Source organism: Microcebus murinus, unplaced genomic scaffold, assembly GCF_040939455.1.
Source record: "Microcebus murinus isolate Inina unplaced genomic scaffold, M.murinus_Inina_mat1.0 scaf013_hap2_Mmur4.0, whole genome shotgun sequence".
Lineage (NCBI taxonomy): Eukaryota > Metazoa > Chordata > Mammalia > Primates > Cheirogaleidae > Microcebus > Microcebus murinus.
The window spans coordinates 132,731-147,996 of NW_027438959.1; the positions used below are offsets into that span (position 1 = coordinate 132,731).

At 63.0% G+C, this 15,266-nt stretch overlaps 4 non-coding genes across 4 annotated transcripts; all 4 read left to right on the forward strand.

Moving 5' to 3' along the window:
* The first annotated feature begins 2,101 nt into the window (after positions 1-2,101).
* Positions 2,102-2,220, forward strand: LOC142867163 (5S ribosomal RNA). The gene has a single exon (XR_012916890.1). It is a non-coding gene; the product is annotated as a 5S ribosomal RNA (ribosomal RNA).
* Positions 2,221-6,010: 3,790 nt separating this feature from the next.
* LOC142867165 (5S ribosomal RNA) lies at positions 6,011-6,129 on the forward strand. The gene has a single exon (XR_012916892.1). It is a non-coding gene; the product is annotated as a 5S ribosomal RNA (ribosomal RNA).
* Positions 6,130-9,913: 3,784 nt separating this feature from the next.
* On the forward strand, positions 9,914-10,032 carry LOC142867166 (5S ribosomal RNA). Its single transcript, XR_012916893.1, has one exon. It is a non-coding gene; the product is annotated as a 5S ribosomal RNA (ribosomal RNA).
* A 3,784-nt stretch (positions 10,033-13,816) lies between these two features.
* Positions 13,817-13,935, forward strand: LOC142867167 (5S ribosomal RNA). Its single transcript, XR_012916894.1, has one exon. It is a non-coding gene; the product is annotated as a 5S ribosomal RNA (ribosomal RNA).
* The last annotated feature ends 1,331 nt before the right edge of the window (positions 13,936-15,266 follow it).

Genomic DNA, 15,266 nt, shown 5'->3' on the forward strand with positions numbered 1-15,266 from the left:
AGCAGTCTCCAGCAGCGGTCCCTAAGTCGCGTGAGTGCGGGGGACGTGCCCCCGCTGTGCCGCGGGGGCCCAGCCTGGTGTCTTCCCTGAGGCCCTGCGGCTGCCGGCTGGGCTGCCGCTCCCCGCAAGGGGAGAGCCGCGGAGGTGGGGACCGCCTCCTGATGGGGACGTACACGCAGCTCTCCACGTCGGATTCCGGGGCTCTCTGTCCTGCCCGAAGGCCCAGCTGGCCTGCGGGTCCTTAGAGTGGCAAAAACCTCCGAAAACTGAGACTGAGGGTCCGGTGGGTGTCTGCAATTTTGTGCTGGGCACCCCAGGGAGGCCCGGGGGCTGGCTGGACAACGTGGTCTGCTGGGCGGTGGTGGGGGGGTTGGAGGAGCAACTGATGCCCTTTGCACTTTGGGTAGCAAGAGTCTGAGGTGTCTCTGAGCCCTGTGCCCTGTGGGGGCGGGGCGGGGGGGAGGAGGAGGAGGAGGAGGAGGAGGTGGGAAGGGCCGGGGCCTGCAGTCCTGTTCCCGGGGTGGCACGGCAAGTGGCTTCTTCCACAGGCTGCTTGGCCTGGGCTCCCTGCACCTGGGCCTTTGGAGGACCGGCCCTGTGCTTGCCAACACTTCCTGCAGGGACCCAGAGCTGGGAGGTGGCATCTCTCAGCCCTGGGTCGGGCAGAGCCCCAGCGGGCCATGCCCACAACCTCTCTCAGCACCGGTCCCCCAGAAGGCTCCTTTGGGACCAGGATTCTCTTGCGGTGACTCTTTAAGGTCTGGCCCCTGGATGGAGGGGCACCAGGAGTAGAGGAGCAGGAAGGGGAAGGGGGTGGCCATGCGAGGGGACACTTTGAGGCCAAGTCCCAGCTTCAGCCTGATCCTCCTGGGAACCCCGCTCTGAGACAAGGAGCCGGGCTTCGCATTCCCACAGCAGCCAGTCGTGGGCTGAGGACACCTGGGGCGTTGGGAACTCCCTGGCTTCTCCTGGGTTTAACGTCTAGAGCTGCTTGGGAATCGCGCCGCCACACACACCCGAGCGCAGGTGTCTTCCGCACAGACTGCGGGCCTCGCTCTTCTGAATGCCGCTAGCTCGCCACCCACCCACGGGTGAACCTGGTCAGGGTGCTTTCTCTCAGGGGCAGACTCTTTTCCGGGCGGGCTACCGGTGTCTCTGTTTGCTCGTTTCTTTCTTCCATTTCGGGACAGTCTTCCTTGCTGGGTGTGGAAATCTCCTATGCCTTCCCTCGCCTATTCTGTCAGCTTTAAAATTCTCTTTCAGTTGCCACCCTCACAGATGGATTAGGAAACTCTTTCCGGTGCACTCATTAGTGAAATGACCTCCAGGAAGCTGGAATCCAATATCTAATGGCCGATTTTTAGCGAGTCCACACGCCAGGGTGGTCGGGGTCCAATGCAGCCCCGGCCAGGCCCAGGCCCCTTGGACTGGGCCACAGGAGGACACGGAGGAGGGTCCCGGCCCCCACGAAGCGGTGCCGGCAGTTCTCCACGGGCTTGGGCGTTTTCCAGAGGTAGGAGATGGAGGGGACTGATTTCTTCAGCGCCCCCCAAACCACGCCACCCCACCCCACCCATGGGACACATCCCCAGAGAGAGACGCCCCATACACTGGCTGTGCCCCAGCCCTGGCCCGGGGGAATAGGCGGCAGCCCACCCACAGGGCGAGGGGGGGGGCGCAGCTGAAAGGGGTTGTGGGGGAGGGCGGCCCCTGGCTGGGGTCAAAGGGCGAGCGTCCCGCGCCTGCGCAGTCAGCGGCAGCGACGCGCTGGGGGTGGGCAGCGGGTAGGTGAAGGAGGCCGGGCGAGGAGACGAGGGGGGCTGGGAGGGCTCCACCTTGGCGAGTCCAGCCGTGGAGGCGCATCTTGTGTGAGTGTGAGTGAGTGTGAGTGTGTGTGTGTGTGTATAGAGAGACAGCCCCCCACCCCGCCCCGCCCCGCCCCGCCCCGCCCATCACCCCCGTCCCTGGGAGCCAGCGGGACCCGGCCGGCGAACTCAACCAGCCCGGCCCGGCCCGGCGCGGGGCCTGGGGCGGGAGGCGGCGGCGGGGAAGCCCAGAGAGGCTCGGCTTCTCGAGCGGGGCAGGGGCGCCCTCCGCCGCCGTCTAGGGCCACACCACCCTGAACGCCCCCGATCTCGTCTGGTCTCGGAAGCTAAGCAGGGTCGGGCCTGGTTAGTACTTGGATGGGAGACCGCCTGGGAATACCGGGTGCCACAGGCTGCTGCTTTTTTTTTTTTTTTTTCTTGCCTCTTGTTCTGTCCCCTTTCTGGGAGCGCGGCGGCGGCCCGGGGTGGGGGTCACCCCCACCCTCAGCGCCCGCGCGGTGCCTGGCGCCCCAGCCCGCACCGTGGGGCCTCCTCTTGTCCCAAGCCTCGACACCGCCGCCACGCGGCAGCATGCGTGGCATCTGGACTGTCAGGTCTCAGACCAAAGGTCTGCTCTGTGGGAACCGACACGCTGGAGGAAACCTTGAGAGTCTGAGAGGGGAGGGAGTTCCAGAAGAAGGCCAGGATGTCATTTTGAGGGAGTATGTGACCAGAACTCGTCCCGTTGATTTTGGGGTTCTATGGGCTACACGCAGGAAACTTTGGTGGTGGCACCTGATGTTGGGGGATCCGGAGTCACACCCAGACCTGCTCCACAGGCCTCCTTTTACTTTTCTCTTCGGATTCATTATTTTTAAAAAGTGTCTCTTACCTCTAGGATTGCATTTTCTTTTCTCTCTCTTTTCAAGCAGATGGTGGGAGTACAAGTATTCAGGTGACATGTGTTGCCCGTGCCGCCCTCCCCCCTGTGTTCTTTTTTTTTTTTTTTTTTTGAGACAGAGTCTCGTTTTGCTGCCCAGGCTAGAGTGAGTGCCATGGCGTCAGCCTAGCTCACAGCAACCTCAATCTCCGGGCTCAAGCAATCCTGCTGCCTCAGCCTCCCGAGTAGTTGGGACTACAGGCATGCACCACCACGCCCGGCTGTGTTTTTCTATATATATTAGTTGGCCAATTAATTTCTTTCTATTTTTAGTAGAGACGGGGTCTCGCTCTTGCTCAGGCTGGTTTCGAACTCCTGACCTGGAGCAATCCGCCCGCCTCGGCCTCCCAGAGAGCTAGGATTACAGGCGTGAGCCACCGCGCCCGGCCCCCCCTGTGTTCTTATTCATATACCTCTCATGTTGTTCCAGCGTATTGTGGGGGTACCAATGTTAAGGTCGGGTGCCTTGCCCTCTCCAAGCCTCCCCCCTCGGGTCAGAGCTTCAAGTGCGCCCATCCCCCAGTCGGTGCGCACCCACCCCATGCCTAATGGATGTGTATGCCCCTCCCCTCCCCCCACCCGCCCGCCCGACACCCACCCGATGAAGGTGATTCCTCTCTGTCCACTTAGGCGTCCATCCGTTCGTACCAGTTTGCTGGTGAGCGCGCTCACGTGGTGCCCGTGTGTCCATTCTTGGGATACTTGGCTTACTGGAACGGGTTCCAGCTCTGGCCAGGAGAACACGAGAGGCGCCCTCTCACCGCTGCTCCTCACAGCCGAATGGCACTCCGTGGTGTCCACGCGCCACATTTTATTGATGCACTCCTGGATGGATGGGCACTCGGGTCGCTTCCACGTCTTTGGGATTGTGAATTGTGCCCTAACTGTAACCCTAACCCTTACCCAGCCCGTCTCCTCTGCCCCTGCCTGACGCACTCCTCCCCGGCCAGGCCCGTCACTGTCCTGGGCCCCCGCCTGACCGGCTCCTCCCCGCCCGGCCGGTCACCGTCCTCTGCCCCTGCCTGACACGCTCCTTCCCGCCCGGCCTCTCACCGTCCTCGGCCCCTGCCTGACCGGCTCCTCCGTCGCCTGGGCCTTCCAAGGGCTTGGTGTGGATGCTGCTTCCAGGAAGCCCTCCAGAAACCCGGCAGCAGGGTGGCCGCAGCAGTCTCCAGCAGCCGTCCCTAAGTCGCGTGAGTGCGGGGGACGTGCCCCCGCTGTGCCGCGGGGGCCCAGCCTGGTGTCTTCCCTGAGGCCCTGCGGCTGCCGGCTGGGCTGCCGCTCCCCGCAAGGGGAGAGCCGCGGAGGTGGGGACCGCCTCCTGATGGGGACGTACACGCAGCTCTCCACGTCGGATTCCGGGGCTCTCTGTCCTGCCCGAAGGCCCAGCTGGCCTGCGGGTCCTTAGAGTGGCAAAAACCTCCGAAAACTGAGACTGAGGGTCCGGTGGGTGTCTGCACTTTTGTGCTGGGCACCCCAGGGAGGCCCGGGGGCTGGCTGGACAACGTGGTCTGCTGGGCGGTGGTGGGGGGGTTGGAGGAGCAACTGATGCCCTTTGCACTTTGGGTAGCAAGAGTCTGAGGTGTCTCTGAGCCCTGTGCCCTGTGGGGGCGGGGCGGGGGGGAGGAGGAGGAGGAGGAGGAGGAGGTGGGAAGGGCCGGGGCCTGCAGTCCTGTTCCCGGGGTGGCACGGCAAGTGGCTTCTTCCACAGGCTGCTTGGCCTGGGCTCCCTGCACCTGGGCCTTTGGAGGACCGGCCCTGTGCTTGCCAACACTTCCTGCAGGGACCCAGAGCTGGGAGGTGGCATCTCTCAGCCCTGGGTCGGGCAGAGCCCCAGCGGGCCATGCCCACAACCTCTCTCAGCACCGGTCCCCCAGAAGGCTCCTTTGGGACCAGGATTCTCTTGCGGTGACTCTTTAAGGTCTGGCCCCTGGATGGAGGGGCACCAGGAGTAGAGGAGCAGGAAGGGGAAGGGGGTGGCCATGCGAGGGGACACTTTGAGGCCAAGTCCCAGCTTCAGCCTGATCCTCCTGGGAACCCCGCTCTGAGACAAGGAGCCGGGCTTCGCATTCCCACAGCAGCCAGTCGTGGGCTGAGGACACCTGGGGCGTTGGGAACTCCCTGGCTTCTCCTGGGTTTAACGTCTAGAGCTGCTTGGGAATCGCGCCGCCACACACACCCGAGCGCAGGTGTCTTCCGCACAGACTGCGGGCCTCGCTCTTCTGAATGCCGCTAGCTCGCCACCCACCCACGGGTGAACCTGGTCAGGGTGCTTTCTCTCAGGGGCAGACTCTTTTCCGGGCGGGCTACCGGTGTCTCTGTTTGCTCGTTTCTTTCTTCCATTTCGGGAAAGTCTTCCTTGCTGGGTGTGGAAATCTCCTATGCCTTCCCTCGCCTATTCTGTCAGCTTTAAAATTCTCTTTCAGTTGCCACCCTCACAGATGGATTAGGAAACTCTTTCCGGTGCACTCATTAGTGAAATGACCTCCAGGAAGCTGGAATCCAATATCTAATGGCCGATTTTTAGCGAGTCCACACGCCAGGGTGGTCGGGGTCCAATGCAGCCCCGGCCAGGCCCAGGCCCCTTGGACTGGGCCACAGGAGGACACGGAGGAGGGTCCCGGCCCCCACGAAGCGGTGCCGGCAGTTCTCCACGGGCTTGGGCGTTTTCCAGAGGTAGGAGATGGAGGGGACTGATTTCTTCAGCGCCCCCCAAACCACGCCACCCCACCCCACCCATGGGACACATCCCCAGAGAGAGACGCCCCATACACTGGCTGTGCCCCAGCCCTGGCCCGGGGGAATAGGCGGCAGCCCACCCACAGGGCGAGGGGGGGGGCGCAGCTGAAAGGGGTTGTGGGGGAGGGCGGCCCCTGGCTGGGGTCAAAGGGCGAGCGTCCCGCGCCTGCGCAGTCAGCGGCAGCGACGCGCTGGGGGTGGGCAGCGGGTAGGTGAAGGAGGCCGGGCGAGGAGACGAGGGGGGCTGGGAGGGCTCCACCTTGGCGAGTCCAGCCGTGGAGGCGCATCTTGTGTGAGTGTGAGTGAGTGTGAGTGTGTGTGTGTGTGTATAGAGAGACAGCCCCCCCACCCCGCCCCGCCCCGCCCCGCCCCGCCCATCACCCCCGTCCCTGGGAGCCAGCGGGACCCGGCCGGCGAACTCAACCAGCCCGGCCCGGCCCGGCGCGGGGCCTGGGGCGGGAGGCGGCGGCGGGGAAGCCCAGAGAGGCTCGGCTTCTCGAGCGGGGCAGGGGCGCCCTCCGCCGCCGTCTAGGGCCACACCACCCTGAACGCCCCCGATCTCGTCTGGTCTCGGAAGCTAAGCAGGGTCGGGCCTGGTTAGTACTTGGATGGGAGACCGCCTGGGAATACCGGGTGCCACAGGCTGCTGCTTTTTTTTTTTTTTTTCTTGCCTCTTGTTCTGTCCCCTTTCTGGGAGCGCGGCGGCGGCCCGGGGTGGGGGTCACCCCCACCCTCAGCGCCCGCGCGGTGCCTGGCGCCCCAGCCCGCACCGTGGGGCCTCCTCTTGTCCCAAGCCTCGACACCGCCGCCACGCGGCAGCATGCGTGGCATCTGGACCGTCAGGTCTCAGACCAAAGGTCTGCTCTGTGGGAACCGACACGCTGGAGGAAACCTTGAGAGTCTGAGAGGGGAGGGAGTTCCAGAAGAAGGCCAGGATGTCATTTTGAGGGAGTATGTGACCAGAACTCGTCCCGTTGATTTTGGGGTTCTATGGGCTACACGCAGGAAACTTTGGTGGTGGCACCTGATGTTGGGGGATCCGGAGTCACACCCAGACCTGCTCCACAGGCCTCCTTTTACTTTTCTCTTCGGATTCATTATTTTTAAAAAGTGTCTCTTACCTCTAGGATTGCATTTTCTTTTCTCTCTCTTTTCAAGCAGATGATGGGAGTACAAGTATTCAGGTGACATGTGTTGCCCGTGCCGCCCTCCCCCCTGTGTTCTTTTTTTTTTTTTTTTTTTGAGACAGAGTCTCGTTTTGCTGCCCAGGCTAGAGTGAGTGCCATGGCGTCAGCCTAGCTCACAGCAACCTCAATCTCCGGGCTCAAGCAATCCTGCTGCCTCAGCCTCCCGAGTAGTTGGGACTACAGGCATGCACCACCACGCCCGGCTGTGTTTTTCTATATATATTAGTTGGCCAATTAATTTCTTTCTATTTTTAGTAGAGACGGGGTCTCGCTCTTGCTCAGGCTGGTTTCGAACTCCTGACCTGGAGCAATCCGCCCGCCTCGGCCTCCCAGAGAGCTAGGATTACAGGCGTGAGCCACCGCGCCCGGCCCCCCCTGTGTTCTTATTCATATACCTCTCATGTTGTTCCAGCGTATTGTGGGGGTACCAATGTTAAGGTCGGGTGCCTTGCCCTCTCCAAGCCTCCCCCCTCGGGTCAGAGCTTCAAGTGCGCCCATCCCCCAGTCGGTGCGCACCCACCCCATGCCTAATGGATGTGTATGCCCCTCCCCTCCCCCCACCCGCCCGACACCCACCCGATGAAGGTGATTCCTCTCTGTCCACTTAGGCGTCCATCCGTTCGTACCAATTTGCTGGTGAGCGCGCTCACGTGGTGCTCGTGTGTCCATTCTTGGGATACTTGGTTTACTGGAACGGGTTCCAGCTCTGGCCAGGAGAACACGAGAGGCGCCCTCTCACCGCTGCTCCTCACAGCCGAATGGCACTCCGTGGTGTCCACGCGCCACATTTTATTGATGCACTCCTGGATGGATGGGCACTCGGGTCGCTTCCACGTCTTTGGGATTGTGAATTGTGCCCTAACTGTAACCCTAACCCTTACCCAGCCCGTCTCCTCTGCCCCTGCCTGACGCACTCCTCCCCGGCCAGGCCCGTCACTGTCCTGGGCCCCCGCCTGACCGGCTCCTCCCCGCCCGGCCGGTCACCGTCCTCTGCCCCTGCCTGACACGCTCCTTCCCGCCCGGCCTCTCACCGTCCTCGGCCCCTGCCTGACCGGCTCCTCCGTCGCCTGGGCCTTCCAAGGGCTTGGTGTGGATGCTGCTTCCAGGAAGCCCTCCAGAAACCCGGCAGCAGGGTGGCCGCAGCAGTCTCCAGCAGCCGTCCCTAAGTCGCGTGAGTGCGGGGGACGTGCCCCCGCTGTGCCGCGGGGGCCCAGCCTGGTGTCTTCCCTGAGGCCCTGCGGCTGCCGGCTGGGCTGCCGCTCCCCGCAAGGGGAGAGCCGCGGAGGTGGGGACCGCCTCCTGATGGGGACGTACACGCAGCTCTCCACGTCGGATTCCGGGGCTCTCTGTCCTGCCCGAAGGCCCAGCTGGCCTGCGGGTCCTTAGAGTGGCAAAAACCTCCGAAAACTGAGACTGAGGGTCCGGTGGGTGTCTGCACTTTTGTGCTGGGCACCCCAGGGAGGCCCGGGGGCTGGCTGGACAACGTGGTCTGCTGGGCGGTGGTGGGGGGGTTGGAGGAGCAACTGATGCCCTTTGCACTTTGGGTAGCAAGAGTCTGAGGTGTCTCTGAGCCCTGTGCCCTGTGGGGGCGGGGCGGGGGGGAGGAGGAGGAGGAGGAGGAGGAGGTGGGAAGGGCCGGGGCCTGCAGTCCTGTTCCCGGGGTGGCACGGCAAGTGGCTTCTTCCACAGGCTGCTTGGCCTGGGCTCCCTGCACCTGGGCCTTTGGAGGACCGGCCCTGTGCTTGCCAACACTTCCTGCAGGGACCCAGAGCTGGGAGGTGGCATCTCTCAGCCCTGGGTCGGGCAGAGCCCCAGCGGGCCATGCCCACAACCTCTCTCAGCACCGGTCCCCCAGAAGGCTCCTTTGGGACCAGGATTCTCTTGCGGTGACTCTTTAAGGTCTGGCCCCTGGATGGAGGGGCACCAGGAGTAGAGGAGCAGGAAGGGGAAGGGGGTGGCCATGCGAGGGGACACTTTGAGGCCAAGTCCCAGCTTCAGCCTGATCCTCCTGGGAACCCCGCTCTGAGACAAGGAGCCGGGCTTCGCATTCCCACAGCAGCCAGTCGTGGGCTGAGGACACCTGGGGCGTTGGGAACTCCCTGGCTTCTCCTGGGTTTAACGTCTAGAGCTGCTTGTGAATCGCGCCGCCACACACACCCGAGCGCAGGTGTCTTCCGCACAGACTGCGGGCCTCGCTCTTCTGAATGCCGCTAGCTCGCCACCCACCCACGGGTGAACCTGGTCAGGGTGCTTTCTCTCAGGGGCAGACTCTTTTCCGGGCGGGCTACCGGTGTCTCTGTTTGCTCGTTTCTTTCTTCCATTTCGGGACAGTCTTCCTTGCTGGGTGTGGAAATCTCCTATGCCTTCCCTCGCCTATTCTGTCAGCTTTAAAATTCTCTTTCAGTTGCCACCCTCACAGATGGATTAGGAAACTCTTTCCGGTGCACTCATTAGTGAAATGACCTCCAGGAAGCTGGAATCCAATATCTAATGGCCGATTTTTAGCGAGTCCACACGCCAGGGTGGTCGGGGTCCAATGCAGCCCCGGCCAGGCCCAGGCCCCTTGGACTGGGCCACAGGAGGACACGGAGGAGGGTCCCGGCCCCCACGAAGCGGTGCCGGCAGTTCTCCACGGGCTTGGGCGTTTTCCAGAGGTAGGAGATGGAGGGGACTGATTTCTTCAGCGCCCCCCAAACCACGCCACCCCACCCCACCCATGGGACACATCCCCAGAGAGAGACGCCCCATACACTGGCTGTGCCCCAGCCCTGGCCCGGGGGAATAGGCGGCAGCCCACCCACAGGGCGAGGGGGGGGGCGCAGCTGAAAGGGGTTGTGGGGGAGGGCGGCCCCTGGCTGGGGTCAAAGGGCGAGCGTCCCGCGCCTGCGCAGTCAGCGGCAGCGACGCGCTGGGGGTGGGCAGCGGGTAGGTGAAGGAGGCCGGGCGAGGAGACGAGGGGGGCTGGGAGGGCTCCACCTTGGCGAGTCCAGCCGTGGAGGCGCATCTTGTGTGAGTGTGAGTGAGTGTGAGTGTGTGTGTGTGTGTATAGAGAGACAGCCCCCCACCCCGCCCCGCCCCGCCCCGCCCCGCCCATCACCCCCGTCCCTGGGAGCCAGCGGGACCCGGCCGGCGAACTCAACCAGCCCGGCCCGGCCCGGCGCGGGGCCTGGGGCGGGAGGCGGCGGCGGGGAAGCCCAGAGAGGCTCGGCTTCTCGAGCGGGGCAGGGGCGCCCTCCGCCGCCGTCTAGGGCCACACCACCCTGAACGCCCCCGATCTCGTCTGGTCTCGGAAGCTAAGCAGGGTCGGGCCTGGTTAGTACTTGGATGGGAGACCGCCTGGGAATACCGGGTGCCACAGGCTGCTGCTTTTTTTTTTTTTTTTCTTGCCTCTTGTTCTGTCCCCTTTCTGGGAGCGCGGCGGCGGCCCGGGGTGGGGGTCACCCCCACCCTCAGCGCCCGCGCGGTGCCTGGCGCCCCAGCCCGCACCGTGGGGCCTCCTCTTGTCCCAAGCCTCGACACCGCCGCCACGCGGCAGCATGCGTGGCATCTGGACCGTCAGGTCTCAGACCAAAGGTCTGCTCTGTGGGAACCGACACGCTGGAGGAAACCTTGAGAGTCTGAGAGGGGAGGGAGTTCCAGAAGAAGGCCAGGATGTCATTTTGAGGGAGTATGTGACCAGAACTCGTCCCGTTGATTTTGGGGTTCTATGGGCTACACGCAGGAAACTTTGGTGGTGGCACCTGATGTTGGGGGATCCGGAGTCACACCCAGACCTGCTCCACAGGCCTCCTTTTACTTTTCTCTTCGGATTCATTATTTTTAAAAAGTGTCTCTTACCTCTAGGATTGCATTTTCTTTTCTCTCTCTTTTCAAGCAGATGATGGGAGTACAAGTATTCAGGTGACATGTGTTGCCCGTGCCGCCCTCCCCCCTGTGTTCTTTTTTTTTTTTTTTTTTTGAGACAGAGTCTCGTTTTGCTGCCCAGGCTAGAGTGAGTGCCATGGCGTCAGCCTAGCTCACAGCAACCTCAATCTCCGGGCTCAAGCAATCCTGCTGCCTCAGCCTCCCGAGTAGTTGGGACTACAGGCATGCACCACCACGCCCGGCTGTGTTTTTCTATATATATTAGTTGGCCAATTAATTTCTTTCTATTTTTAGTAGAGACGGGGTCTCGCTCTTGCTCAGGCTGGTTTCGAACTCCTGACCTGGAGCAATCCGCCCGCCTCGGCCTCCCAGAGAGCTAGGATTACAGGCGTGAGCCACCGCGCCCGGCCCCCCCTGTGTTCTTATTCATATACCTCTCATGTTGTTCCAGCGTATTGTGGGGGTACCAATGTTAAGGTCGGGTGCCTTGCCCTCTCCAAGCCTCCCCCCTCGGGTCAGAGCTTCAAGTGCGCCCATCCCCCAGTCGGTGCGCACCCACCCCATGCCTAATGGATGTGTATGCCCCTCCCCTCCCCCCACCCGCCCGACACCCACCCGATGAAGGTGATTCCTCTCTGTCCACTTAGGCGTCCATCCGTTCGTACCAATTTGCTGGTGAGCGCGCTCACGTGGTGCTCGTGTGTCCATTCTTGGGATACTTGGTTTACTGGAACGGGTTCCAGCTCTGGCCAGGAGAACACGAGAGGCGCCCTCTCACCGCTGCTCCTCACAGCCGAATGGCACTCCGTGGTGTCCACGCGCCACATTTTATTGATGCACTCCTGGATGGATGGGCACTCGGGTCGCTTCCACGTCTTTGGGATTGTGAATTGTGCCCTAACTGTAACCCTAACCCTTACCCAGCCCGTCTCCTCTGCCCCTGCCTGACGCACTCCTCCCCGGCCAGGCCCGTCACTGTCCTGGGCCCCCGCCTGACCGGCTCCTCCCCGCCCGGCCGGTCACCGTCCTCTGCCCCTGCCTGACACGCTCCTTCCCGCCCGGCCTCTCACCGTCCTCGGCCCCTGCCTGACCGGCTCCTCCGTCGCCTGGGCCTTCCAAGGGCTTGGTGTGGATGCTGCTTCCAGGAAGCCCTCCAGAAACCCGGCAGCAGGGTGGCCGCAGCAGTCTCCAGCAGCCGTCCCTAAGTCGCGTGAGTGCGGGGGACGTGCCCCCGCTGTGCCGCGGGGGCCCAGCCTGGTGTCTTCCCTGAGGCCCTGCGGCTGCCGGCTGGGCTGCCGCTCCCCGCAAGGGGAGAGCCGCGGAGGTGGGGACCGCCTCCTGATGGGGACGTACACGCAGCTCTCCACGTCGGATTCCGGGGCTCTCTGTCCTGCCCGAAGGCCCAGCTGGCCTGCGGGTCCTTAGAGTGGCAAAAACCTCCGAAAACTGAGACTGAGGGTCCGGTGGGTGTCTGCACTTTTGTGCTGGGCACCCCAGGGAGGCCCGGGGGCTGGCTGGACAACGTGGTCTGCTGGGCGGTGGTGGGGGGGTTGGAGGAGCAACTGATGCCCTTTGCACTTTGGGTAGCAAGAGTCTGAGGTGTCTCTGAGCCCTGTGCCCTGTGGGGGCGGGGCGGGGGGGAGGAGGAGGAGGAGGAGGAGGAGGTGGGAAGGGCCGGGGCCTGCAGTCCTGTTCCCGGGGTGGCACGGCAAGTGGCTTCTTCCACAGGCTGCTTGGCCTGGGCTCCCTGCACCTGGGCCTTTGGAGGACCGGCCCTGTGCTTGCCAACACTTCCTGCAGGGACCCAGAGCTGGGAGGTGGCATCTCTCAGCCCTGGGTCGGGCAGAGCCCCAGCGGGCCATGCCCACAACCTCTCTCAGCACCGGTCCCCCAGAAGGCTCCTTTGGGACCAGGATTCTCTTGCGGTGACTCTTTAAGGTCTGGCCCCTGGATGGAGGGGCACCAGGAGTAGAGGAGCAGGAAGGGGAAGGGGGTGGCCATGCGAGGGGACACTTTGAGGCCAAGTCCCAGCTTCAGCCTGATCCTCCTGGGAACCCCGCTCTGAGACAAGGAGCCGGGCTTCGCATTCCCACAGCAGCCAGTCGTGGGCTGAGGACACCTGGGGCGTTGGGAACTCCCTGGCTTCTCCTGGGTTTAACGTCTAGAGCTGCTTGGGAATCGCGCCGCCACACACACCCGAGCGCAGGTGTCTTCCGCACAGACTGCGGGCCTCGCTCTTCTGAATGCCGCTAGCTCGCCACCCACCCACGGGTGAACCTGGTCAGGGTGCTTTCTCTCAGGGGCAGACTCTTTTCCGGGCGGGCTACCGGTGTCTCTGTTTGCTCGTTTCTTTCTTCCATTTCGGGACAGTCTTCCTTGCTGGGTGTGGAAATCTCCTATGCCTTCCCTCGCCTATTCTGTCAGCTTTAAAATTCTCTTTCAGTTGCCACCCTCACAGATGGATTAGGAAACTCTTTCCGGTGCACTCATTAGTGAAATGACCTCCAGGAAGCTGGAATCCAATATCTAATGGCCGATTTTTAGCGAGTCCACACGCCAGGGTGGTCGGGGTCCAATGCAGCCCCGGCCAGGCCCAGGCCCCTTGGACTGGGCCACAGGAGGACACGGAGGAGGGTCCCGGCCCCCACGAAGCGGTGCCGGCAGTTCTCCACGGGCTTGGGCGTTTTCCAGAGGTAGGAGATGGAGGGGACTGATTTCTTCAGCGCCCCCCAAACCACGCCACCCCACCCCACCCATGGGACACATCCCCAGAGAGAGACGCCCCATACACTGGCTGTGCCCCAGCCCTGGCCCGGGGGAATAGGCGGCAGCCCACCCACAGGGCGAGGGGGGGGGCGCAGCTGAAAGGGGTTGTGGGGGAGGGCGGCCCCTGGCTGGGGTCAAAGGGCGAGCGTCCCGCGCCTGCGCAGTCAGCGGCAGCGACGCGCTGGGGGTGGGCAGCGGGTAGGTGAAGGAGGCCGGGCGAGGAGACGAGGGGGGCTGGGAGGGCTCCACCTTGGCGAGTCCAGCCGTGGAGGCGCATCTTGTGTGAGTGTGAGTGAGTGTGAGTGTGTGTGTGTGTGTATAGAGAGACAGCCCCCCACCCCGCCCCGCCCCGCCCCGCCCCGCCCATCACCCCCGTCCCTGGGAGCCAGCGGGACCCGGCCGGCGAACTCAACCAGCCCGGCCCGGCCCGGCGCGGGGCCTGGGGCGGGAGGCGGCGGCGGGGAAGCCCAGAGAGGCTCGGCTTCTCGAGCGGGGCAGGGGCGCCCTCCGCCGCCGTCTAGGGCCACACCACCCTGAACGCCCCCGATCTCGTCTGGTCTCGGAAGCTAAGCAGGGTCGGGCCTGGTTAGTACTTGGATGGGAGACCGCCTGGGAATACCGGGTGCCACAGGCTGCTGCTTTTTTTTTTTTTTTTCTTGCCTCTTGTTCTGTCCCCTTTCTGGGAGCGCGGCGGCGGCCCGGGGTGGGGGTCACCCCCACCCTCAGCGCCCGCGCGGTGCCTGGCGCCCCAGCCCGCACCGTGGGGCCTCCTCTTGTCCCAAGCCTCGACACCGCCGCCACGCGGCAGCATGCGTGGCATCTGGACTGTCAGGTCTCAGACCAAAGGTCTGCTCTGTGGGAACCGACACGCTGGAGGAAACCTTGAGAGTCTGAGAGGGGAGGGAGTTCCAGAAGAAGGCCAGGATGTCATTTTGAGGGAGTATGTGACCAGAACTCGTCCCGTTGATTTTGGGGTTCTATGGGCTACACGCAGGAAACTTTGGTGGTGGCACCTGATGTTGGGGGATCCGGAGTCACACCCAGACCTGCTCCACAGGCCTCCTTTTACTTTTCTCTTCGGATTCATTATTTTTAAAAAGTGTCTCTTACCTCTAGGATTGCATTTTCTTTTCTCTCTCTTTTCAAGCAGATGATGGGAGTACAAGTATTCAGGTGACATGTGTTGCCCGTGCCGCCCTCCCCCCTGTGTTCTTTTTTTTTTTTTTTTTTTGAGACAGAGTCTCGTTTTGCTGCCCAGGCTAGAGTGAGTGCCATGGCGTCAGCCTAGCTCACAGCAACCTCAATCTCCGGGCTCAAGCAATCCTGCTGCCTCAGCCTCCCGAGTAGTTGGGACTACAGGCATGCACCACCACGCCCGGCTGTGTTTTTCTATATATATTAGTTGGCCAATTAATTTCTTTCTATTTTTAGTAGAGACGGGGTCTCGCTCTTGCTCAGGCTGGTTTCGAACTCCTGACCTGGAGCAATCCGCCCGCCTCGGCCTCCCAGAGAGCTAGGATTACAGGCGTGAGCCACCGCGCCCGGCCCCCCCTGTGTTCTTATTCATATACCTCTCATGTTGTTCCAGCGTATTGTGGGGGTACCAATGTTAAGGTCGGGTGCCTTGCCCTCTCCAAGCCTCCCCCCTCGGGTCAGAGCTTCAAGTGCGCCCATCCCCCAGTCGGTGCGCACCCACCCCATGCCTAATGGATGTGTATGCCCCTCCCCTCCCCCCACCCGCCCGACACCCACCCGATGAAGGTGATTCCTCTCTGTCCACTTAGGCGTCCATCCGTTCGTACCAATTTGCTGGTGAGCGCGCTCACGTGGTGCTCGTGTGTCCATTCTTGGGATACTTGGCTTACTGGAACGGGTTCCAGCTCTGGCCAGGAGAACACGAGAGGCGCCCTCTCACCGCTGCTCCTCACAGCCGAATGGCACTCCGTGGTGTCCACGCGCCACATT